Source organism: Bos indicus, chromosome 22 (assembly GCF_029378745.1).
Source record: "Bos indicus isolate NIAB-ARS_2022 breed Sahiwal x Tharparkar chromosome 22, NIAB-ARS_B.indTharparkar_mat_pri_1.0, whole genome shotgun sequence".
NCBI classification, from domain to species: Eukaryota; Metazoa; Chordata; class Mammalia; order Artiodactyla; family Bovidae; genus Bos; species Bos indicus.
The window spans coordinates 37567303-37594309 of NC_091781.1; the positions used below are offsets into that span (position 1 = coordinate 37567303).

The following is a 27007-nucleotide window of genomic DNA, read 5'->3' on the forward strand; positions in this document are numbered from 1 at the left end:
CGTGATGCATCAGAAAATCAATAAATTAAAAGGTCACAAATTTCTCCAAATGATTTTTAGGCTGCTTTGTAATCCTTCTGGGTTTAATCTTCTCTATTAAATTATCTCCGGGTCTACACAATTATTAAGCCAGTAGTGCTCAGTTTAATTAACTCCTGGTATTAATCCTCCCATGGATTATTTGCCTGAGCTTTTTCTAATAATTTCTTGCCTATTCCAGAAACTTGAACCTCACCTACCCTCTTTGGCAAAACAAAACAAAACAACAACCAAACCGCCCCCCCCCCCAAAACCCATGCAGTGTGGTAAGTAAAGAAGCATTATGAAAAGCTCAGCTCTTAGACTAGAGGCACGCCACTTGAATTTTCTAAGCTTTAGTGTTCCTATTGGCGAAATGGGGAATAATATCAGTACCTATGGCAGAGTTGTTATGATCATTAAAACACAATGCATTGAAGCATTTAACAGAAAACTAGAAGATAATATAAATGAAAGTCAAGGAAAACAGACAGCTTAAAGTATTGCTTGTACCTCTGTGTTGCGTGTGCTTAGTCGCTCAGTCATGTTTGACTTTTTGTGACCTCAAGGACTGTAGCCCTCCAGGCTCCTCTGTCCATGGAATCCTCCAGGCAAGAATACTGGAGTAGGAGGCCATTCCCTTTTCCAGAGGATCTTTCTGACCCAGGGCTTGAACCTGGGTCTCCTGCATTGCAGGCAGATTCTTTACTGTCTGAGCCATCAGGAAAGCCCCTGGTGGTACCCACACACATACAAGTAGATGAATAGACATTTCAATATTTCTGTTTTCCCCCTCCACAGCTCTCTGTCCTCTCAGCCCTCCCTGAAAAAAGTGTACCTTCAGCATCACCAAGTCAATAGAAATCAATCTGTCAAGTTTTCATTAAACAATCAGTATTCTTTTCTAAATGTAACTCCTTTTCATTCAACTTTAGCTTTCGTTGGAGTGTTGTGAGACATACATGTTCAAATAACATACTGAATATAACAGATTAGAAAAATCCATTTTTAATACTTAGGGGCAAATGAACTGGCTTGAAGTTGGTTGAATGGAGTACAATTTCATCAGCATCGTCATAGGCAAACATGAGCATGTTCACATACGGTGGGTGGGAGGCGGGTGGCCCAGAGGACAGAGAGATTTCAAGACTGGTTCTTGGAGGTGCATATCATCTGGTTATTTCAGTGTCTCTGCAATATTTTGCTTTCTCATCCTGTCCAATAAACAGTACTTCCTTTCCCTGGAGGGCTCTAGCTTCACAATCGACAGCATTGGAATATTTCTACATCAGCAGTTTCTGATTTTGAGAGTGAAGCTGGAAGGTAAATACTGCTAGTGGCTTTTCATTTACTCAAAATGCCTACCCTTTGGTCCACAGTTCCCTTTTTGAGAGGATTTCACCCCATCTGGCTTCAGTGTGCTCCCAAATGAACATGCTTTTGGGATGGCCTTAGATATTAAATCATCATCTAAACTGTAATTGCACAGTTATTGGTTTAGGTACTAGCTGTGGCTATTAGGGCCCTTCTCTTCATCATCCACTTTCTTCAAAGCCAGGCATCAAGGTGATTTCAGTGATGGCATTTGTGACCTGCCACAGAAGGCAGTGGGGGGACTTCTCCCTGGATGGCTGGGGGCACAGAATTCATTCCCAATGTAATCCAGCAACTCTGAAAAGTTAATGGACTGACATTTTCTCCTGATTTCCTCCACATCTGCCCTAGAGGGTCAGTTCACAGCTCTTATTTCTATTTTTATAATGGTTTTTATGACCACCCTTTTCAGTCTTATGTTCTGCATCAAAGTGCTTTACAGGGAAACGAAATAGACCTTTAAACCATTCTAGTCAGCTTGCTCCTGAATCTCATAAGGACATTCTTCATGATTATGAAAGTTGAGGATGAAATATATCCTGGGTTAGCATCTTTAGTAAAACAGATCGAGGATTCAAAAATGGGATGTCACTGTTCCGTATATATGTACACAAATGAACTGACAAAAGAGAAAGAGATTCACAGACTTGGTTGCCAGTGGGTGAGGTTGGGGGAGAGATAGTTAGGGAGTTTGGGATCAACAAGTACACACTGTTATGTTTAAAATGGATAACCAACAAGGACCTGCTGTATAGCACAGGGAACTCTGCTCAATGTTATGTGTCAGCCTGGATGGGAGAGGGGTTTGGAGGAGAATGGATACACGTATATGTACGGCTGAGTTCCTCTGCCGTCCACCTGAAACTATCACAGCATTGTTAATTGGCTGTACTCCAGTATATTAAAAAAAAGTTTAAAAATAGGATGTAACTGAAGTCAGCAGGAGAAGAATGCTCCTAAATTTGTATTTATCGTTATTTGGGAGGTAGAAATTGCCAGAATCTTTATCCATTGAAGAATTGAGGCTTTTGAACTGTGGTGTTGGAGAAGACTCTTGAGAGTCCCTTGGACTGCAAGGAGATCAGCCCTGGGATTTCTTTGGAAGGAATGATGCTAAAGCTGAAACTCCAGTACTTTGGCCAACTCATGCAAAGAGTTGACTCATTGGAAAAGACTCTGATGCTGGGAGGGATTGGGGGCAGGAGGGAAAGGGGACGACAGAGGATGAGATGGCTGGATGGCATCACTGACTCGATCGACGTGAGTTTGAGTGAACTCCAGGAGTTAGTGATGGACAGGGAGGCCTGGTGTGCTGCAGTTCATGGGGTCACAAAGCGTCGGACACGACTGAGCAACTGAACTGACTGAACTGAACTTACTCTCAAAATCCTCTGCCCCCATGTTTAACTGATCACATAAATAGTTTTGGAATAATGGATCATGCCTGTACCAGATTCCATTTTCTCTTTTGTCGGCCTGGTATATTCATGGAAAAAAAATTATGTATATCCAAGATACTTAAAAATCTTAAGACTTGTTAAAAATGGGAGTAAAATTATTAACGAGAGTTTAAGATATTAACTCTTTCACAAAAAGCGAAAACTAAAGCTTTCCCTTTTCTCAGAATCTTTGATATCAGAGGATCTGGCACTGAAAGAATTCGGCTCTGCTTGAAGAATCTGAATAAATAATTCTTTTGCTAAAGTTTTGCAATGCATTTTCACTGCAACTCTACAGAAAGCAGACTACTCCTTAGTTTTCCAATCTCCAGAGTTTCCATAGTCACTGAGTTCAGTCGCTCAGTCATGTCCAACTCTTTGCAACCCCATGAATCACAGCACGCCAGGCCTCCCTGTCCATCACCAACTTCCGGAGTTCACTCAAACTCACGTCCATCGAGTTGGTGATGCCATCCAGCCATCTCATCCTCTGTCGTCCCCTTCTCCTCCTGCCCCCAATCCCTCCCAGCATCAGAGTCTTTTCCAATGAGTCAACTCTTCACATGAGGTGGCCAAAGTACTGGAGTTTCAGCTTTAGCATCATTCCTTCCAAAGAAATCCCAGGGCTGATCTCCTTCAGAATGGACTGGTTGGATCTCCTTGCAGTCCAAGGGACTCTCAAGAGTCTTCTCCAACACCACAGTTCAAAAGCATCAATTCTTTGGTGCTCAGCTTTCTTCACAGTCCAACTCTCACATCCATACATGACCATTGGGAAAACCATAGCCTTGACTAGACGGACCTTGGTTGGCAAAGTAATGTCTTTGCTTTTCAATATGTTATCTAGGTTGGTCATAACTTTCCTTTCAAGGAGTAAGCGTCTTTTAATTTCATGGCTGCAATCACCATCTGCAGTGATTTTGGAGCCCCCAGAAATAAAGTCTGACACTGTTTCCACTGTTTCCCCATCTATTTCCCATGAAGTGACAAGACCAGATGCCATGATCTTCCTTTTCTGAATGTTGAGCTTTAAGCCAACTTTTTCACTCTCCTCTTTCACTTTCATCAAGAGGCTTTTTAGTTCCTCTTCACTTTCTGCCATAAGGGTGGTGTCATCTGCATATCTGAGGTTATTGATATTTCTCCGGGCAATCTTGATTCCAGCTTGTGTTTCTTCCAGCCCAGCATTTCTCATGATGTACTCTGCATAGAAGTTAAATAAGCACGGTGACAGTATACAGCCTTGACGTACTCCTTTTCCTATTTGGAACCAGTCTGTTGTTCCATGTCCAGTTCTAACTGTTGCTTCCTGACCTGCATATAGGTTTCTCAAGAGGCAGGTCAGGTGGTCTGGTATTCCCATCTCTTTCAGAATTTTCCACGGTTTATTGTGATCCACACAGTCAAAGGCTTTGGCATAGTCAATAAAGCAGAAATAGATGTTTTTCTGGAACTCTCTTGCTTTTTCGATGTTCCAGCAGATGTTGGCAATTTGATCTCTGGTTCCTTTGCCTTTTCTAAAACCAGCTTGAACATCTGCAAGTTCACAGTTCATGTATTGCTGAAGCCTGGCTTGGAGAATTTTGAGCATGACTTTACTAGCATGTGAGATGAGTGCAATTGTGTAGTAGTTTGAGCATTCTTTGGCATTACCTTTCTTTGGGATTGGAATGAAAACTGACCTTTTCCAGTCCTGTGGCCACTGCTGAGTTTTCCAAATGTGCGGGCATATTGAGTGCAGGACTTTCAGAGCATCATCTTTCAGGATTTGAAATAGCTCAACTGGAATTCCATCACCTCCACTAGCTTTGTTCATGGTGATACTTTCTTTCTAAGGTCCACTTGACTTCACATTCCAGGATGTCAGGCTCTAGGTGAGTGATCACACCATTGTGATTATCTGGGTTGTGAAGATCTTTTTTGTACAATTCTTCTGTGTATTCTTGCCACGTTTTCTTAATATCTTCTGCTTCTGTTAGGTCAATACCATTTGTGTCCTTTATCGAGCCCATCTTTGCATGAAATGTTCTCTTGGTATCTCTAATTTTCTTGAAGAGATCTCTAGTCTTTCCCACTCTGTTGTTTCCCTCTATTCCTTTGCATTGATGGCTGAGGAAGGCTTTCTTATCTCTTTCTTGGTATTCTTTGGAACTCAGCATTCAGATGCTTATATCTTTCCTTTTCTCCTTTGCTTTTTGCTTCTCTTCTTTTCACAGGCCTATTTGTAAGGCCTCCCCAGACTGAACAGATCATTAAATGAGAGTAAAGGAAATTTTGGAATGCCTCATTGGCAAAGGAATCTAAACAATTCTCTCTCTTTAAGGAGACATACGGGCTGTGAAATCAGTTATTCAAATCCATATGAAAGAGTTAACAAGGCTCATTTCTTCCTCTTCAGCATATGGCTAGACCAAATGAAATCCTGCCCACATAGTATTCCTTCTATTCCTGTAGCGATTCTTTCTAGGATTATTAAAGAAATGTCTTTATTCTTATGAGTGGATTGGCTTTATGATTTTTGTCGAGTTATCTCATAAATAATCATTTTATTGTAGGAGAGGTTTTGAAATAAGAACTGTTTTGATTTTTAGGATAAATAAACGGAAAATAGTAATTCTGGTTTCAATTATCAGTATACTTCTAGTTAGAATAGTTGGTTTTTGTTTTTTTTTTTTTTCTGGAAAGGTGACCAACAGTCCTGGTTTGCCTGGGCAGTTTCTGGGGGGTGTGTGTAGGACTTTCCACGCTACACTGGATCTTGCATGCTTAGTCACTCAGTTATATCTGAACCCACAAACTGTAGCCTTCCAGGCTCTTCTGTCCATGGGGTTTTCCCTGTAAGAACTGGAGTGGGTTGCCATTTCCTCCTTCAGGGGATAGTCCTGGGTAAGCTGAGACCACTGGTGACTGTAGAACAGACTATGAATGTGAACATTCATCTTTCCATTAGGATACATTTCATACTTTCATTCTTCAAATCCATAAACATTTCTGCTGAGATAAAAACCTTTTAATCCTGTAACCAGCCTACTCTTTTCTCATAGTCATTATGTTGCTTTGAAGTGTTTTTAGCATCTTCTTTGTATTTGTCGGTCAGTTTCCCAATTGAAACGTCAGTGTTTCAAGGTGAGAGCCCACACCCATAGCTCTGTTTGCTCTATCACACTAAGGAATTCCCTTCAGTTTTTTATTATTGATGGGGATTAACAGACTTATCTAAATTCCTGCCTGTCTTTTCAACGGATTTGACTAATTTCATTCTTAACCACTGCCAACTGTTAAAATAACTGGTTTGACTGACATTTTAACTAAATGAATCAATTGTTTTCACTGGTCAGTTAAAGCGAAACAAATTCTATTTCTGTGAAAGCCTGTCAGTTACTATAAAATCTTAGCTGTTTTTCCTGTGGCTACCCTTTCAGTTTCTCACTAATTATTAATGTGGTTGATCCTGGAGGACTGTTTACTGCTGGAAATCTAAAGATTTTCCTCATCAATGTCAACAATAAGGACCCCATTCTTACCTGAAGGTAAGGAAATAAATGTATTCTTTTAAATTGGTCTTGAAAATTGAATATGAAAATGTAGTCTCTGAAATTCATTATGAAATTTCCATTAGAATGAAATAGCTTTTCTTTTCTTTCTCCCCTGCGAAGGAAAAGAAAAAAGAAAAAAAAGTCAGATGTAAGCAATCTCTTAAGTTTGCAAAGAAAAGGCTTTCTTAACAGCTGAAGGCAAAGTAGTTTTTTAATGTATAAAACATATTGAAATTGCAATAGAATTAGGTATTAATGCAAAATATTCTTAATATCTGATGGGCTGAATTGTCTCTTATTGCTCTCAAGGAAAATTCTGGTGATAATTATCACCAAGAATTTTATAAAACCATACTGAAGGGACAGCATTTCTAAAAAATTAGTGCTTACACTAGGGAGCTAAGAGCTCAGTGGTTTAGCATAGTCTCTAGAGCCAGATAGCCTTGGGGTCAAATCCTCTCTTAGACACCTTGGTATTTACTTCTGAAAGTTACTTACTTTCTGAAAATCTGTTTCCACATCTGTAAAATGGTACCTACTTCCTGGGACTGCTGTGAGGAATAAATGAGGAAACACAGGAAAGTGCTTAGCATTGAGTCTAAACTCTAGGCAAGTATTCAATAAATGGGCTAACTCCAAGGTCCATACTTTCCACCCTCATACTGCCTCTAGCCTCGACCCCTCTACCGCCAGAACAAGTGGAAAACAACACACACCAAACCATTGCCACTCTGATAGTCTTCTCTTTTAAATCAAGATCATTCAATATGGAAAATGCTATTTTGAGTGTTACCTCTGCAAATTCAGCTCTGCCCAATGAAGTCAACATCACACTGGATGAGGAAATTCCAACTGGGAAAACGGTTGCCAGGCAGCCAAAGATTACTTGGGTGACTGAACCTTTGAACTAGATCCAAGGAAGTCGTACTTTGCAGTTGACAAAGGTAGGTTTGAGTGTTCTTAAATTCTCTCCCTTATTTTCGACTATTATCATTTGTATTATGTCTCCTTTGCAAGACTGAATTCCTTGAGGGTAGATATCAGATTGTCTGCATTTTCAGAACCCCTACAGAAGCACATGGTAGACCTTAATATGCATCTCTTGCATAACTTTCGGGAAAACCTTGTCTTTTGTCCACTCGTGAGCTAAGTTATGGGTCCTCATGGCTGCCACAGAAGGCCAGCTCTCCACTCTTTCGATCTTCTAGCGCATCTTTTTAGGCTGAAATCACTTCCCTCTCTGCTCCATGGTCACATTTTTGTGAGAGAGAATCTCTCTGGACTTTCTAGAATCCATCATTCCCTTCTTGCCCAATCATGTTGTGGGTAGATCAGGTTATGTGGAATGTAAGACTTCTTTGGGGACTGAACAGATAACAAAGGTGGTCTCTAGCACATCTGCAAGCTTAAGCCATTATAGCAGATGCTGTCTGTGTCTCTTCAGGCCTTAACATTCTTGTGGCCTGAGTTCCAGCTGCCAGGATCTGCATTTCTTTGCTTGATTTCTTTGCCTGGGGTCTGCCCTTCTCCTCTGCAAAGAGCAGGTTGGAAATGTTCAAAAAACACTACCTATCCCCACAAGCTTTCAACCAATGACTAAAGAGAACTGGTGTACAAATACTCCCGTTTTTTGCCCTTGGAGAAACCTTTCTTTCTTTCTTTTTTTTTTTTTTCCTGATGTGGACCATTTTTAAAGTTTTTATTGAATTTGTTAAAATACTGCTGCTATTTTATGTTTTGGTTTATTGGTCATGAGCCATGTGGGATCTCGGCTTCCCCACCAGGGATCAAACCCACACCTCTTGCATTGGAAGGTGAAGTCTTAACCACTGGACCACTAGGGAAGTCCCTAGAGGGAAAATTTTGAGTGCATGCTTCTCACTGGCTTACAGAGTTCCCCAGTGGTATTAAACTGCAAGTTGCCCACAGTGGTAACCTGCTTGGTAATGACTGAACTTTTTTATTGGCAGCCTTTCCTTTCCTGTCTCACTTCGCCCATCCCCCAGTGCTCCAGATCTGCTCCCACATAAGCTACTTGCACTCAGATTCTCGTCTTGGGTTCTATTCCTGGGGGCAGGCACCATCCCCTCCAACCTGAATTTCTGCATAGATATCTTAACTGGGCTTCTGCTGAGCAGAGCTGCTACAGTGAATTTGTTTAAAAGTCAAGCTGGGGACTTCCCCGGCAGTCCAGTAGTTAAGATGCTGGACATCCCCTACAGGGGGTACAGGTTCAGTCCCTGGACAAAAAGATTCCACATGCTATGCGGCACAGCCAAAAAAAAAAAAAGAAGGAGGAAAAAGAAAAAGTCAAATTGTATCATATAAAATTATCCTGTAAGTTTCCTTTGCCCTTGGAATGCAATCCAGACTTCTGATTTCATCCCCAAGACCTTGCTCTCCCTGGCCCCTGCCTCTCCCTCCAACCTCATCCTGTTCCTTGTCTTCCTTGTCTATTATACTACCGCCAAATGACTGACTGCCTTAGGATCTCTGTCCTTGCATTTTCAGGACCTCACCCTTAGACATTATTTTTAATCACATCACAGTTTTCATTTCCTTGTTGTTGTTGTTCCATCGCTAAGTTGTGTCCTACTCTTTTTCATTTCCTTAAGAACGTCTATTTGAAATTCTTTTCTTGTTTATACTTGCTTAGTGTTGGCCTCTCAGCCCAGATTGTAAATTCTGTAAAGGAAGCGATTTAATTGTGGCTCATCCAGTATTCAAGACAGTTTCCAACCGATAGCTGGCATTCCATATATGCTTGTTCAAATTGAATGGATGGATGGATGGACTGGGTGGGAGAAGTCTGATGAGTTATGATCCCCTTAATGTGTTTTCATGTATGATGTTCTCTCTGCTGGGAATGATCTCCATTCACCATTCTTTCCTTATCTGATATATCCTTCAAGGCCTAAAATAAAGACCACCCTTCTAGAAAATCTTCCCTGTTTCCCTAAGCCCAAAACAACTTTGTTTTGCTACTTGCTAGTAGAATAATGAGGGTATTTTGGTGATAAACAATTACACACTGTGTCTACATTTTGAATCAGCTTCTTAATTCTAATGAGTGGGGCATAATTCACACTTTATTTTTTCCATCGCTATGTAATAAAGTAATTTTGAAAATGACACACAGGCCAGTTTGCAGCAAGATGTGCTGTTTTGTTGCAGAGTGTGGAACAGTGGTTACCATGTCTTGCCTTGATGTGGAGAGAGCTGAGTTTGCACGTGATCAGTCCTTCTCCAATTAAAGCTTGTGACGGTGACTGGCAGTGTGTGGCCATCCTGGTGACTGTCTATCTGTTGCATGAATGACAATGCACCTTTTTATGATCAGTATCTGATTAGGTGAGCTGAGACGGGTGGCTGAGGTAAGAATTTCAAGTGAGTGGAGAGCAGAGGCACTGTATTGCTATGTTTATTGGCTCAACCAGACCCATGGTTGATCATCACGTTGATGCTTATTGAGTCTCATATTCTGGTTCTCAGAAATGACTTGTTGAAATCCAGGTTTTCTGGATCTGACAGTAAGTTGTTAAAAGCTTAAGTTTTGGAGTCACAGCCCTGGATTGGATTCCTGGTTCTATCACACAAGAGCTCTGTGATCTTGGGTAATTTACTGAAACCTTCTCATCTTCAATTTCTTTCTTTATAAAATGGGATGACAATACTACTTACTCTTTAGGGTGGGTACTCTTTAGAATAAATGGGATAATTTATATAATATTCTCAGCATAGTTTTTTGAGCATGTGGTGTGAATTTCATAAATGCCGTTTATCACAGTTTCGTAATCCCTTATTTGAAAACCTTTTGCTCTGGCTGTATTTCAAGACAAAGACTTTTGAATTTTAGAAAGGTAATATGGCGTGTCTACCATATATTATGCAATTACCCACTATTCAAATTCATAAATATCTCTGCTGTGAAACACAGAAATACTCAAACTAAGTGGAACAAAGAAAGATCTGGCTTGTCAGGTTAGGTCAGGCTTTGATGATCTCAGTAAATTATGAGAAAGTCTTGTTTCGGGCTTTTGGAATTTGGATATGGGATTATGGGGTTGAGTTTCTGTCAGTATGGCTATTTTTATTATTTGAAGCTCAGTTTCCAAATCTACAATTCTGTGACTTTCTTTGTCTCCCCTCCCCTATCCCAATCAAACTCTCAACTACATGTGAGACAGTTGCCCCCCAGCCTACCTCCTGTTTCCTAAACTTTATCTCTGATTATCTAATGATAAATAAAGCCTAGTTTCTGCTAATTACTACTCATGTGGTTTTGTTTGGGCCCCAATTACTCTACCTTTCGAATGAAAATGATAATTGCACCTACCTCATAGCAATGCTTAGAATTTGTTCTGTACAGAGGTTGGCAGTCATTAAATGATACCTTCCTTTTCCTTTTCTTTCTCCTTCTTATCCACCCTGTTTCTCCAGGATCATAGTTAATTAATCAAATACCTACCCTATGATGAATCCAGTCCTATAGTCCCTGGAGATATGGAGTATTCGCTATGGTCTTCAGCTGTAAGAAGGTTGTCTCTTGTTATGATGATATGGTGAATACATATAAAGCAAAAAAAAAAAAAAAAAGATAATTTAATATTAAGTTATATGTGTGGTGCTTTCCTTGTTAAAAGAAGAATATGCAGGACTAGAGCATTCGGGGGAGCTTCCTGAAGGGGTGAGATATACCTGAGTCTGTGAAGAATGACTAGGATTTTAGAGGGTGAAGGCTTAACAGTGAGCATCTGGGGCAGATGCCCCGGTGAAGACATGGGAAACTTTACAGAGATGGAAATAAGTCCAGTGTAACTACTGGGTAAAGATTGTCTCTCTTGACCACATCATGTAGATGCTCTAGACTCGGACAATCTTCAAGAATTATCTGATTCCAACTCATGCCTTCTCCACTGAGGTGATGTCCTTGATAGCCTTCCAAACAAGTACCTATCTGGGTGGAGAATAGAAATACTCCCAGAAAACGAGCAGTCAGACCACATTCATAGCACCTTTTGGGAAATGACTCCCAGATGATGCTCCAAAGCAGAACCATCTGTCCTAGGATAAGTAGAGCTGTCACACGTGTACATTATCTGAACTAGTGGATGTTTATGAGGAAAGTATTACCTTTAAGACTATCCATCTAAAGCATTTTCTTCCCCCTCCTTAAAAGATAAAACAGATACACAGGCCAAGAGATGATTGCAAAAGACACAGTAGTTGCAAAATTCCAGTGTCATGACCTTGATGAACCTCCTGATACAATACATTATGCTCTGAGCTTGCGGCCAATTGGTTCTGGAAAACTCTTTGAGCAAGTGCCAACTGCTGGAAATTTCATCCAGGTGAGCACCAGGTGCTGCTTCTCCAGGGATTTTCCCGAGGAGATGGAGTCATTTCATGGCCACAGTGTGGTTGGTGTGGGTGCATTCAGCAGTGGGAGCTGGGACACAGCAGAGAAGGGTCTGGAAGGCATTCGGGCAAGTCCTTCAGTATTTTGATACCGGACACCATCATCTTACCATTAGCACAAAATAATTGACTTCCTGTTTAGCTGCAGAAATGAATCAGAGGCTAAAATAGATGCTGATTTTCTCAAAGATAAGTCTGTTTGACTACATGTGTGATGATGGCTCATCCTTCTGGCATTGGGAGTGAGAGATCAGCTTCTTTCTCCACCCTTAAGAGGTCATAAAGTTTCCACTGACAGAGGGGGGACATAGTAAGTTTTTTTTTCCTCCTTTGCAAGATCGAGTTGTGCTTTGGGAGAATCCTCCTTCTAACTTCTAATTTCCACAGCTCTATTATTTTTTCTATTCCCTCAAAGTTCCAACCCCTAAAAAAAAAATACTGATCCCGGTTAGGTTGGCATAATTGTTCCTTAACCAAAGCATCACCAAACACTCCTTCTCAGCCAAAAGACATGGCTGAGAAAGCCACTGATGATCTTTCTCATTTTTGGGTCCAAACCCACCCTAAATTTTCTGGAAAACTCCACAAGTTACAAGTTTAGCGTTTGCATATGTTATGAATTTTTAAGATTAGCCACTGAGCCAAGAGGTTTCCTGAGTTGATGTTCATTTTGAAATGCAATGCAAAACTATCATTTTAAAAAGAGAATTTGGAGAAAGATGGCAGTTTTGTAAACACAATGCTAACATTTGAGCCTTTCCATATGCTTGCTCTGCTTCTGAACAACTCCTTCCACCTGTTGCCCACCTCTCATTAATTTCTATATTTTCATAATTATCCTTTGGGTCTTAAATGTCATTCATTCCTGAAAGCTTTCTTTTACTATTTGAACCTGCTAAGTTCTCTTACATATGTTTTTGAGTCGTTTATTTCTGTGTTTCAATACCTTTCATAGTGCTTGGTGCATAGTGGGTACTCAGTATAACTTAATGAATGAATGAATGATTTAATGAATGAGATACTCAGTTTAAAAATGTAGTTAAAACACTTTTAACCTGGGTCCCGAACACCTAGGTACTTGATGTCATGTTGGCCAATTCCAATTAATGCCAGCTGAGATTCATGCCAATACTATTACATGAGGACTGTCTTCAAGTCTCTGTTGTGGGATCATATTGTTTATTGCTATATCCCTAATACCTACAATTGTACTTGGCACTTAATTAATACTCAGTAAATATTTTTTAAATGGTGAGTGACTTGTCATAATAGGAGTAGCTATATTTATTAGTATGCTTTATCACTTCCAAAGTGCTTTCAAAACATTTTCTCTTTTAAAATATTTCGCTCAAGATCATACAATTAGCATGCGATAAAGACAGGCCATGACCCATGCTTCCCTTCTACTATGCTAGGATGCTTTCTCCAAAAATAAGCTACTTTGGAAGATCAAAGATGTCCCTTTGTTCCACCAAAATGCCTACTTCTGTGTGTCAGTTTTGACCAGTCTCAAGAATATTCTAATGCTATCATTATTAAATGAAAATGGCTGTGCCCTTTCATTTTCCAGAATGATCTATTACTTAAAATATGTACATTAAACAAAAAGTCAATAATTTTCTCTGAAATAATGTTGTTCTGCAAGGTGTTAAAGAATTGGATTATGAGGACCCAGACATAGTTCCAGCTGGCCATATCTATGAAATGACAATTTCAGTATTTGATGACTTACATCCCTTCCGTACAGATAAGCTTGATAAATTTCATGGAACATTAAGTGTCTTTTCTTTAGACTGTGCACTTTAGATTTTAAAATGTAAAACTTCATTATATTGGGGACAGTTTCGTTAAACTAGACAAAGGAGAAAGGGGAGACTTAGATTCATGTTGGAAGTTATCATTAGGTCTGCGAGTGTTGTTCATCTCTTAGCACACCTTATGCAAAACACAATTCTTAAATGCAAGTCTGGCTAGAGATCCTTGGAGCTGGAAGTGGGATGTGTTAGGGACACAGAGAGCCCAATCCTAATGCTTGTTACTGAAACGATTTTCTGTCAGTAGTGTCTCCACTTCAGACTGGGGGACTTACACGTAACAGAAAATTTTTTCTCACTCTTCTGGAGCCTGGCAAGTCCATATCAAGGCACTGTCAGACTTGGTGTCTATAGAGGGTCTGCATCCTGCTCTTAGATGTTTGTCTTCTCACCGTGACTTCACATGGAAGAATAGGCAAGAGGCACTCTCTGGGGTGTCTTTTTAAGAGCATTAATCCCATCATGAGGGTTCCACCCTTATGACATGTCATCATACCAAAGACCCTCTCCATCCTAATACCATCACAGTGGGAGAATAGGTTTTAGTATATAAATTTTGGAGGAACATAAACATTCAGTTCATAGCATTTAGTAATGCCAAATACCTCTTATTTGGAAAGAGCCAGATATTGGGTCACGTGTAGTCCACACATATGAGTAATAGGATTTTTTTTTGGGGGGGGGAGTTGCCTGTATCATTATTTTACGTGATACAGGTAGAGCCATTTTTAATGCAAACGGTGGGACAGTGCCAGATTCCACAGCTCATTCCCTTTGTGAGTCCCTTGACATTTGTGGATTTAAGAGTCCTGGTTTTGCTAATTGTAAAACACCCTCGGGCACAGACTTAAATTGTGTGCTGTGGAGCCAGAGCAGAGTGCCTAGCTGGTGAAATGAGCTTAGCCAATCACCAGACACCTGCTTCTCTGCTAATTGTTGTACAAATGAGAACATGCATTAAGTGGCTCAATAGGTCATTTATGTGTTCAACAACATGTTATCACATTTAAGAGTGAATTAGTAGCTGTAGAGGTAGTTGTGAAAATAAGGTTGCACAAGTTTCCAGATATGTCTATTATTAATGACAGCCATCTATTTTATATGGAAAGTATGGTAATAAGTGATCTAGGAGGTGGGTTGGCATCAAAGATGTCCAAAAAGAAGTGAGCATTTGGGTGGAGAACACAGGGTTACTAGTAGAATGTCAATGCTTGCTACGGGAGAGCCTGGAACATGGACAGTGCTTGTGTTTCATGTTTTATCTCTTGTGCCATCTCTAAGCAATTGGTGGTGGTTGCCTAGATCATTGAATTGAGAAGGATTCTGAGGTTGCCTCTGAAAGCAGTGCAAAGAGCACTGTGTTATGGAATTAAGCAGGTGGCATCATGGCAGCATCCATATGTTTTGCAACCAAAAAAAATTTATTGCTGAACGTTCAGCAACAGGTCTAGAGCTCTTTAAATCCCTCTTGACTCTCTGATGTAAGAGTTTTAATAGGATTCAGTTTACAAACGTCATTTGTAGACTTACATGATCCAACTATGCGGATAAATGATCTGTACAGGACAGAGACACAGCATGACAGTATGCCCACAAGTTTTCTTAGGTCTTCTCTGCTCCCCACTGGTGGAGTTTCATTGGTTCATGCAAAAGCCTGTAACAAAGCCCAACAAATCTTTTAGGAAAAATGCTTTTTCTTGTAGTTACTCATCCTGATGGCCTCACAAATCAAAATAGAATCTGCCCTTTTCACCAGAGTTGAGCCTTTTTCCAAGAAGAAGAGAAAAAAAAAATCTCTCATGGTAATAAATCCACATTTTCTCTGGTCCCCACACCCCAGTATATTCCCAGCAGCTGCTCATAAAGAATGCTTGTAACACCCCACATGTGGTTCAGTCTATTTTTATAGGCCAATCAATTAGCACAATTTTGAGTCTTTATGGGTGCAATAAAAATCATAGTATGGCAAAGCTATAAGTGGCATCTGTTCTTAAGGCACATAAATGGAGTTTATTGAGGGAAATATAGAGGTTTTCACATAAATCACCTGTCTCCATGCAAAGTGCTTTTTACTCTTTATTGGTGGTCACACATACCTTTGAGATGCTGAGAAAACTATAGACCCTATACCTAGGAAAACACACATAATGTATACCAAAATATAAGGAATGAAACAGATTCTCTGAAATCAAGATTCTATGGGTCTCAGATTAAATTTTCTTGTTTGAAAATGCATAGCATAGACTTTCAAGAGAGACAAGATACAAGTATTCTTCAGAGCATAGTTTCTACAAGATGATCAACTAGAAAAAAACTCCACGGTCAAGTACATTTGGGAAGTGTCAACTACAAATTGGCACTTGCCATTGGCAGCTGCCATCTACCTCTATAAGGATTAAAGCTGATTTTCAACACACCCTGAAAGGAGTTCAGGGTGGAAAGCAGAAACGAGGTACACTGTGCTCAGGGAACGGAGAAGGCAATGGCACCCCACTCCAGTACTCTTGCCTGGAAAATCCCATGGACGGAGGAGCCTGGGAGGCTGCAGTCCATGGGGTCGCTAAGAGTCGGACACAACTGAGCGACTTCACTTTCACTTTTCACTTTCATGCATTGGAGAAGGAGATGGCAACCCACTCAAGTGTTCTTGCCTGGAGAATCCCAGGGATGGGGGAGCCTGGTGGGCTGCCGTCCATGGGGTCACACAGAGTCAGACACGACTGAAGTGATTTAGCAGCAGCAGTGCTCAGGGAAAAACTGGCAGGACAGTCTTCCGATAGATATTTCCAAGAGCTGATTTTACGAACCCAATTCTTGTATTTCCTCATATCTAGAAAACCATTAAAATCCTTCATGGTGACAACCACTCCTTGGGACTAGCAAAAGCTTCGCAAGACTAGCAGAAACCTTATGGGGAAAAAAAAAATGTGCTTGATTGCATGTACTCCCCCTTCACCAAAATCACATTTATACTGACCTTGCCCCTGCCTCTTTGGAGTAGTCTCTCAGAGCTATCTGAGGTGCTATTTCCTAGGCTGTAGTCCTCATTCTGCCCCAAATAAAACTTACCTCACAACTTTCATGTTGTACACTTTTTTTTTTTTAGTCTACAGAAGCAATGCATAGATGGAGATTCAAAATACAGAATGACATATCAGAAATCCTAAGAAGTTTTGCCATAAGGAAACCTTTTAATATTTGTTTAACTTGGCATTTTGCATTTGATATATTAGCATGTCAGAAGAGACATTTTGGGAGATGCTGGCAGACTCAAGTCGATTCAATACCTGCTCAGTGACTTACTAGGATTTGTGACCTTTGGCAAAGAACATGACTCTGTGAACCTCAGTTTTCTCTTCTGTAAAATGGAGACATTAACACTATTGCTGAGTCAGCACCTTGCACAGTAAAGGTTAATTATTACTTTATTTTTAATGCTAAAAATCTCCTGGTCTGAAATTTCCTTGCTTTTGTATTTGAATATTTTTCTTCTTTTTTGACAACTTTCTGATAGGTTAGTTTGAGCTTGGTCTGAAAAATAGAGTTCCTTTTCTATAACCTGCAATATACAAACATCTGCCTGAGAGGAATAAAATTAAATAACTATATTTCACTAACCAATTATGGGAAAAAATCTTGGGCATGATCTCATTTTTACACACTACAAAATAGAAGATTGAAACTGATGAAGAATCTGGGCCTCTGAGAAGTTAAGCTAGTTCAAGGCCATTCAGCATGTCATAACCAATCCTTGGACATGGGTTTTCTGAGTCTTTTTCCATTTCACCTCCTAGGATATATTAAATGTAGAGTGTAGAAAGTCATATGCTGGGTTGAAAGTAACACCCAAACAAACGCTAATGGAAGAAAGCATACACATGATAGATATAATAAACTCTCTTGAATAAAATGTATAATTAAACATTCATATATTATATATAATATGTATATATCTATCATTATCCTATAAAATAAAACATGGCATGCAGCACATTATATATCTTTAACTAATTGCTTTGGTTAGCCTAGAACTCATTTATGTTCCTTGAGAATGCAGAGTCTGGAAACAGGAATCAACTAGGAGCAAGGAGCATCCCCCCATAATTTCAAATCTTCCCCGAAGCGTGTTCCTGGGGGCACATTTGACTAGTGTCTAGAATAAAGCCACCACCACCGCAAAGCATTTTTTTACTGTTTAATTTTTCAGTAACAGTGACGATCATTGCAGAAACTGCTCCTGCCAATGATTTCAGCCCTGTATTCAAAGCTGTGCACTATTCATTCTCCATTCCAGAAACTTCAGGAGGTAAGACGTCCCTGTATTTATGTGAATATATATTCACAGATACACTTAACAACACTTAACATTACACTTAACGTTCTATTCTTTTTTTCCGCAGAGAGCTGGTTGTTAAACATCCGCCAGCATATCATTGGGTGGAACCCACACTACTTCAAACCAGTTTAATTCCTTGGCAGGCAAATACATTCATTAGACAGTTGTTTTGAGGCGAGACTAGGAAATAAAAAACCCACATATTTGGATTTCAGTTCTTCGTGTCATCATGGAGTTTTGGACAAGTCCTTAACCTCTCTGTAAAATAAATGCACACTTTTTATATTCTAGTTCTAGAAATATAACACAGTTGTATCTTACAATATATGACCAGACAATTTTCAGAAAAAAATGCATATAAAACTATCACAGGATTGATCCTGGTTTCCCCACAATGGACTTTTGCTCTTTTTTCAAAAGTACTAAAATACTGATTTCTGAGCACTGAGGGAGGCTAATTACCATAGCTCCTTTCCTCGCTTTGCATTCTCCCCATTCTGTGGTGGCCTTCTAGCTCTAGGGAGGTCTAGAGTTAATGGAACATGATGATGGGTCTTTATGCAGAAGCTAAATAGTTGATAAGTCTCTAATTATCTCTTAGCTTATAAATTGTGAATCTGGACCAGAGGGTCTGAACATTGGCTTTGAGGGTCCCTGAGGGAAAAGATCCACCTTCATGAAACCATCAAATGGATTCTATAATCCTCCAAAGTTAACGACAATCAATCTAGATTTTAAAATAGAGACTTGCATTTTTAAAACAGTAGACTGTAGTTTATTGCAGTTTAGGTTGACAACAAAATTAAGCAGAAGGTAAAGAGATTTCCCATATACCCTCCACCCTCATACAGGCGTAGGCTCCTTCACCATCAGTATCCCCCACCAGAGTGGTACACTTACTACAGTTGAACCTGCATTGACACATCATTATCACCCAAAGTCCAGAGTGTACACTAAAGATCACTGTTGGCATTGCACATTCCATGGGTTTGAACAAACATATCATGACATGTATCTACCATTATGGTATCACACAGAATAGTTTCTCTGCCCCAACAGTCTTATGCACTAGTCATTCTTCCCTTTCCCCTAAACCCTGAAAACCTCTGCTCTTTTTTTATCATTCTCTATAGTTTTGCCTTTTAAGACTGGCATTTAAAAATACAGTTGCTTCTCTGCTCAGTGTTATGTGGCAGCCTGGATGGGAGCGGAGTCTGGGGGAGAATGGATATGTATATGTATGGCTAAGTCCCTTCTCCGTTAGTCTGAAACTATCACAACGTTGTTAATGGGCTATACCCCAGTACAAAATAAAAAATTCAAAAGAAAAAAAAACAGTTGCTTTATGGGGATCAACTGTTTTATGTCAGTTTCTCTTCTAACTATCCAAAGTTTTTCTGAAATGTAATTGTATATTTTGAAGGTAAAACTTTCTAAACATATCGAACACTTCTACATTTTCTTAAGGAAAGTTTAATACCTAATGATGGCTGAGGAGAAGGATTTAGGTTTTTCAATAATAGCATCTCTGGTTTAGGAGGGCTGGAAAAATTGAACCTCTTTGTTCTACTATGCGGAAAACCGAGGCTGGAGAGAGAATTGGGTCACACAGCTAGCGAGTGGCAGAGGTGATAGCTGAACGCAGACTTCCAACTTCCTGGTCCAGTTCTCCCTTTAGTATTCCAGGCTGCTTTTGGGGATGGATTTTGATGACTGGGGTCTCCAGAAGTCTGAAAACAAGTGCTGAGAGTTCATACAAAAAGATAAATGAGTCGTTCATATGTGTACTATTCTCCAAATAGCTGGCTTCTGACCTGCTCCACCAGAGAGAAGACTTCTAGGTCTTCATAAGAAAGCAACATGATGTAACAGAAATACCAAACAAAATTGGATTCAAATTCTTCATCAGCCATTGTCAGTTAAATGACTTTCAGTTCAGTTCAGTTCAGTTGCTCAGTCGTGTCCAACTCTTTGCGACCCCATGAATCGCAGCACGCCAGGCCTCCCTGTCCATCACCAACTCCCGGAGTTCACTCAGACTCACGTCCATCGAGTCAGTGATGCCATCCAGCCATCTCATCCTCTGTCGTCCCCTTCTCCTCCTGCCCCCAATCCCTCCCAGCATCAGAGTCTTTTCCAATGAGTCAACTCTTCGCATGAGGTGGCCAAAGTACTGGAGTTTCAGCTTTAGTGTCATTCCTTCCAAAGAAATCCCAGGGCTGATCTCCTTCAGAATAGACTGGTTGGATCTCTTTGCAGTCCAAGGGACTCTCAAGAGTCTTCTCCAACACCACAGTTGAAAAGTATCAGGCTAGTCCCATAACTTTCAAGTCTTTTTGAGCTCTCATTGGTAGAATGGAGATTGTAGTAATTACATCATGGAGTAGAGATGATGATAAACTGATCATTGTAAGTATGTAAACTACATGATACATACTTAACAGTAGCCATGACAGCATTGCCAATAATAATAAAAACAACCATTAAAATTCACTGAGTGCCTACAGTGTGCTAGAACCTTTTCTTTGCTTTTTAAAATTGTCCCTTGATCTTCCCTACCATGATAAATACAATTAGGAGAGGGTTAGTGTTTTGAGGTGATACCCATTACAGGAGACAAAATTTTCAGAACTCAGTGGCAATTTGCTTTAGAGGAGGAAATTAGAAAATTAATACTACTCTGAAAATCAACTCATCTCAGAATATCAAACATTAAGCCTGTAGACCTTGAGGATATCAAAAATCTATTACTGTGGAGGTCTTTTTCCATGCTGTGTTGATTAGCACAGAGGATTTGAGTGTGCCTTGAGGACTACATTTTTTCCAGCTTAAAAAAATTATGAGAGTCTATCATCTTTAAAGTAAAAAAAAAAAATCTGATATGTAATGAATACCTGAAACTCTCATTGACAGAAAGATTCTGAAGAGAGGGAGGCATAGGCAAAAAAAAAAAAAAAAAAAATCCTTTATCAAAACTATCAGAAATGACTGAGGAGAAAATACATGAAAATTAAATCACTATGGGTTGCAAGTCATGAAGAAAAACATGTTTGATTTCTAGCAGTTTTTTGATGAGAAAGTTTGGCAGAGTTACAGTTTCATAATTTCTCTATTTTAAACTTGGCTAAAGATGCTCAAGATAGCTTTTAGTTTTACTGAAAGGTTAATTTTTCACCTATAGACAAATAAGCTTCCCATTATACTTTGCCAGGTGTTAAATGTGAAAATGGCACCCTCTTTGCCCGGCAATGTAGGCTGGAGATGGCAAGGTCATCTGTAACCTATTTTACATGGTCCTGTATCAGTTACAACACCCTTCTCTAACAGTGATGCTTTCACAGAAACAGTAGGTTGGACTTTTTATATTCTGGACTTGTCATAATGAAACATTAAGTTACTTTTCACAAATGTGTTTTCTCTGTTCTTGGTATTCTGAGTCATGTTCATTGCCTGCTTAATGACACATTTTCAGAGCCTGATGAATCTTGGTAAACAAAGTTGCAAACAGAGAAAAAACCCATGAGGTTGAAGGGGGTGGGGACCCAGCACATGAAATGATTTCTTCATCCTAATTTTCATTCTTGGTTATCAGCAACCCAAATGTCCTAGATAATATATGTTGTTAAGCCCAGTCATTGTGTGGCTAGCCTAGTCATTGTATCTGACTCCTTTGCAACCCCATGGACTGTACCGCTTCAGGCTCCTTTGTCCATGGGATTCTCCAGACCAGAATACTGGAGTGGGTTGCCATTTTCTCCACCAGGAGACCACCCAGACCAGGTATCAAACCCATATCTCCAGCACTGTGGGGGATTCTTTACCACTGAGCCACCAGGGGAGACCTCATTGTATCAGTTATCTATTGCTAAAAGTGTGTCGAATAATGAAAACTACAGAAAAGGAGAATAAAGCAACAGTGAACATTTATTTTCTGTGATTGTGGTTTTCAGTCTGTCTACCCTGTGATGGAGAAGGATAAGAGGCTTATGGAAGCTTCCTGATGGGAGAGACTGCCTGAGAAGGAAACTGGGTCTTGTTCTGATGGGTGGGGCCATGCTCAGTAAATCTTTAATCCAATTATCTGTTGATGGGTGGAGCTGTGTTCCCTTCCAGCTATTTACCTGGGGCCAAACGATGGTGGAGGTAAGGAAGATAACGGTAACTCCCTCAAAAGGTCCCATGCATGCACTGCTACACTCAGTGTCCCCAACCCTGCAGCAGGCCACCACTGACCCACGCCTCCGCTGGAGACTCCTGGACATTCCCGGCCAAGTCTGGGTCAGTCTCTTGTGGGGTCACTGCTCCTTTCTCCTGGGCCCTGGTACACACAAGGTTCTCTCTGTGCCCTCCAAGAGTCTACTTCCCAGTCCTGTGTAAGTTCTGGCAGCTCTATGGTGGGGTTAATGGTGACGTCCTCCAAGAGGGCTTATGCCATGATCAAGACTGCTGCACCCAGAGCCAACCCACACCTCCACAGGAGATGCTCAAACACAGTTCTGGCTCAGTCTCTGTGGGGTCTCTGGGTCCTGTGCACAAGGTTTGTTTGAGCCCTCTGAGCGTCTCTGGTGGGAATGGGGTTTAATTCTAAATGTGAATTCGCCCCTCCTGCTGTCTTGCTGGGGCTTCTCCTTTGCCCTTGGATGTGGGGTTTCTCCTCACAGCTGCTCCAGTGCTGCACAGCTGCCGCTCCAGTGCCTACTGTACTGCTGGGGCTTCTCTGACTCCTTGGAAGAAAAGTTATGACCAACCTAGACAGCATATTAAAAAGCAGAGACATTACTTTGCCAACAAAGAAAGGTCCATCTAGTCAAGGCCATGGTTTTTCCAATGGTCATGTGTATATGTGAGAGTTGGACTGTAAAGAAAGCTGAGAGCCGAAGAATTGATGCTTTTGAACTGTCGTACTGGAGAAGACTCTTGAGAGTCCCTTGGACTGCAAGGAGATCCAACTAGTTCATCTTAAAGGAAATCAATCCTGAATATTCATTGGAAGGGCTGATGCTAAAGCTGAAACTTCAATACTTTGGCCACCTCATGTGAAGAGCTGACTCATTTGAAAAGACCCCGATGCTGGGAAAGATTGAAGGAGGGAGGAGAAGGGGACGACAGAGGATGAGATGGTTGGATGGCATCCCCTACTCAAAGGACATGAGTTTGAGTAAACTCCGGGAGTTGGTGATGGGAAGGAGGCCTGAATGCTGCAGTCTATGGGGTCGCAAAGAGTCAGACAGGACTGAGTGACTGAACTGAACTGAACTGAACATTTATTTAGCCCATGAGTCTGAGAATTGGCTGGGCTGTCCCTCTGGTTGTGGCTGAGCTTGCTCAAAACTGTGGGAATTTGTTGGCTTTTTGCTGATCTACCTTGGTTCAGTAGGAGTGACTGGATGATCTGGCTCCTCTCTCCTCGAACAGGCTAATCTGAGCACTTTTCAGGGCAGAAGAAGAGATGCAGGAGTAAGGCAAGCCTGGGTACACAAGTGGTTTTCAAACTTGCTGGTGGCCAGTTTGCTTCTGTTCCATCAGCCAAAACAAGCCGTGTGGGAGGGCACTATAAGGTTATACAGTACAAGAGCATGAACTTGAGAATGGTAAAGAATTTGAACATATTAATGCAATCCACATATCACACCCATGTTTCTTCTAAAAGACTATTTGGGAAAACTACACACTGGACTTATAACAAGTAATTTTTAAAATGTGTAGATTTGGCAAGTACAGATTTGAATCCTGATTCTATCTTTAGTAGCTCTGTGACCTTGGGCAAGTGAGTACCGCTGGGCTGTGGTTTCCTTATCTACAGCATTTGAACAGTGATAGTACATACATCATAAGGCTGTTGAGATGTAATGAGATAATGTGTATAAATAATACCTAATTCTTACATAACATTTACTATACATCAGGCTGTATTCTATGTGTCTTATGTATTTTAACTTATTTAATCCTCACAATAATTCCATGTGGTAGATACTATTATTATTATTATTGCTAGTTTGCAGATAAAGATTGTGAGGCCCAGAGAGGCTCTAGAACTTTCTAATGAGTTATAGCTGGTGAGAGTCAGAGCTGAGATTCAGAACCTAGGCAGTCTGGTTTCAGAGTCTGTACTGGGAACCATTATCTGATGCTAATCTTAGCATAATGCCTGTTAGAAAATAAACATGCAATGTTTCAAACTATTATCTTTATAAAGTTATTGTTAACTCACTCATGCCATGTGGCTTAAGTGGACCATCTATAAATCCACTTTCTGACATGTAGAGTTCTGTTTTTCAAACACATTGCATTGTCCAAAAAGATTCAGGTGGACCTTTTGAGAAACCTATGGTACTATCTGGTAGACAAAGACACATTAAGCTTTTTAAAATGGTGCAGCTGTATGACAAAAATGAATCTTAATATAAATATTATTGGTAGCTTTCTACAAAGTTGTAAGAGTGACCGCCATTGATGAAGACCACCCACCAAACTGTGTGACGTACAAGATAAGCAGTGCTGACATCCAGGTTATACAAAGATTCTGGATTTACACACTCTCTGGAATGACTGAACTCACCACACAGCCAGGCTACAAGACTGTGAAGCAAGATAACCTCACTGATACTTCACTGTGGAAGGTGTGGACTGTGACAAATTTCATCCTTGTACAGCAACAGCCCTGGTAAGTAGAAAGTCCCAGGTTTTTCTCTTTTCTTTTTTTTTAACAGTTAAAAAAATTTATTTTTGGCTGTGCCATATGCAAGGCATGTGATATCTTAGTTCCCTGACCGGGAATCAAATCTGGGCCCCTGAAGTGGAAGTAAAGAATCTTAGCCACTGGAGCACCAGGGCAATCTCTAGAAAGTCCCATGTTTTGATATAATACAGATGATGTGTTAGCTTTTAATTTATTACAATTGAAATTGTCAAATAATAACAATAATTCTCATGAGATTAAAGAATTATAATAATAGCCAGAATGTCTCTAACACTTGTGCCAGATCCTGTTGTAGGTAATTTCATATCTTGATGTAGTTAATATTCACCTTTAGTCCTCAAAGTAGACAATACTACCATCATTTCTACTCTATAGATGAGGAAACTTGGGCACAAAGTTTGGGAAACTTATGTAAAATGACACAGGGCTTGTAGAACTGGACTTACACTCAGGCTGCCTCTCATTAAGAGGTGATGCTGACAACATAGGTAATTAACCACAATGTGTTTTTCGACATCACAACAGGAGGAAGTGTAGGGCTCTAAATTATTGTCACAACATCAAAGGACTCTTGAAAGACCTTCAGAGTGAATAGTGCTGTATTGATGATGTGGAATGTGTTTTTAATGACTGAGGTTTTATCATCAGAGAAGAGACAGAGGTAGGACTGAAGAGTTTTTAGGTCCTCATTTGGCCTGATGATTCAGTGTCTATTTCCTCTTTGTACAGAGCCCCCTGGCTTGCTGCTCAGGTAGTGATTAGGATTCCTGAGTGTGTCACTGTGAGGAAAACACCAGGTCTACGGACATCAACAGTCAGAATGACTTTCACAGGGACTGAATTCCAGTCATGTGGACAGGATTTAGTGGTTTGATTGTCTCAGGTAGGTACCTATGAGAATGATCTTTAGACCTAGGTACCTGTGGTAGTTTTTCCTGTAGAAATTTATGAGCTCCTCAAATCGTATAGGATGCCATTCACTTGCAATTATCATCCACTAATTACAAATGATAAGAGGGGAAAGCACATAATTAAAAAACAACTTCAAGTGACTCTGATCTTACAAACACGGTTTCTAATTTAACTAAAGGTAAAGTGGGAACTTCTTCATTTCCTCTTTTAACTAATATCTATTGAATGTTTTCTCTGTGCACAATTTCCTGGGTTGCAAAGACATGTCAGACAATATATGGCTTCAGGTAGCTTAAATTTTTAACACAGGTAAAGTTAAATTATATATAGCAGGAATATTGATGTAGACTGAGGAATATTGAGGTAGATGTGATGTATACCTCAATATACATGTATATGTATATTGAGGTAGATTGACCAACCTAGACAGCATATTAAAAAGCAGAGACATTACTTTGTCAACAAAGGTCCGTCTAGTCAAGGCTATGGTTTTTCCAGTAGTCATGTATGGATGTGAGAGTTGAGCGCAGAAAGCTGAGCGCAGAAGAATTGATGCTTTTGAACTGTCGTGTTGGAGAAGACTCTTGAGAGTTCCATGGACTGCAAGGAGATACAACCAGTCCATCCAAAAGGAGATCAGTCCTGGGTGTTCACTGGAAGGACTGATGCTAAAGCTGAAACTCCAGTACTTTGGCCACCTGATGCGAAGAGCTGACTCATTGAAAAAGACCCTGATGCTGGGAAAGATTGAGGGCAGGAGGAGAAGGGGACAACAGAGGATGAGACAGTTGGATGGCATCACTGACTCAATGGACATGAGTTTGGGTGGACTCTGGGAGTTGGTGATGGACAGGGAGGCCTGGCGTGCTGCAGTTCATGGGATCGCAAAGAGTCGGACACGACTGAGCAACTGAACTGAACTGGTATATTGATGATATAGACAAATGTGACTTTTGAGTTCAGAAAAGGAAGATGGTTCTTTAGATCCCAAATTATAGGAATCTGTCATCATCGTTGTCATCACCATTATCATCACCCACCATTTATTGAGAACCTACCCAGGAGGTGCAGTGGTAAAGAATCTGCTTGCCATTGCAGAAGATACAATAGTCGTGGGTTGGATACCTGGGTCAGGAAGATCCCTTGGAGGAGGAAATGGCAATCTGCTCCAATATACTTGCCTGGAAAATTCCAAAGGCAGAGGAGCCGGGCAGGCTACAGTCCACGGGGTCACAAAGAGTGAGATACAACTGAACGTGCATGCACAATAAAAGGCAAGACTGTGAGATCTTGTTTAGCCTCAATCCCAACCATGAGGTAGCTACTGATACTACTCTTTATAGGCAGAAGAATTTTATTTCTAAGGTTTAGAGGTTAAGTAACTTATCCAAATTTATTCAGCTAGAAAGAGGGAGAAGGATTAATTCTGGGCACCTAACCACTATTGTGCACCCTAAATT

At 40.4% G+C, this 27007-nt stretch overlaps 1 protein-coding gene across 1 annotated transcript in view; it reads right to left on the reverse strand.

Annotated features, from left to right (window-relative positions):
• Positions 1–27007, reverse strand: part of C22H3orf49 (chromosome 22 C3orf49 homolog) — a 144702-nt gene that overhangs the window by 47967 nt on the left and 69728 nt on the right. Inside the window, 4 exon segments of the mRNA XM_070776391.1 lie at positions 6356–6479; positions 6866–6918; positions 10836–10912; positions 15130–15253. The gene's annotated coding sequence lies outside the window, so the exon portion shown is untranslated.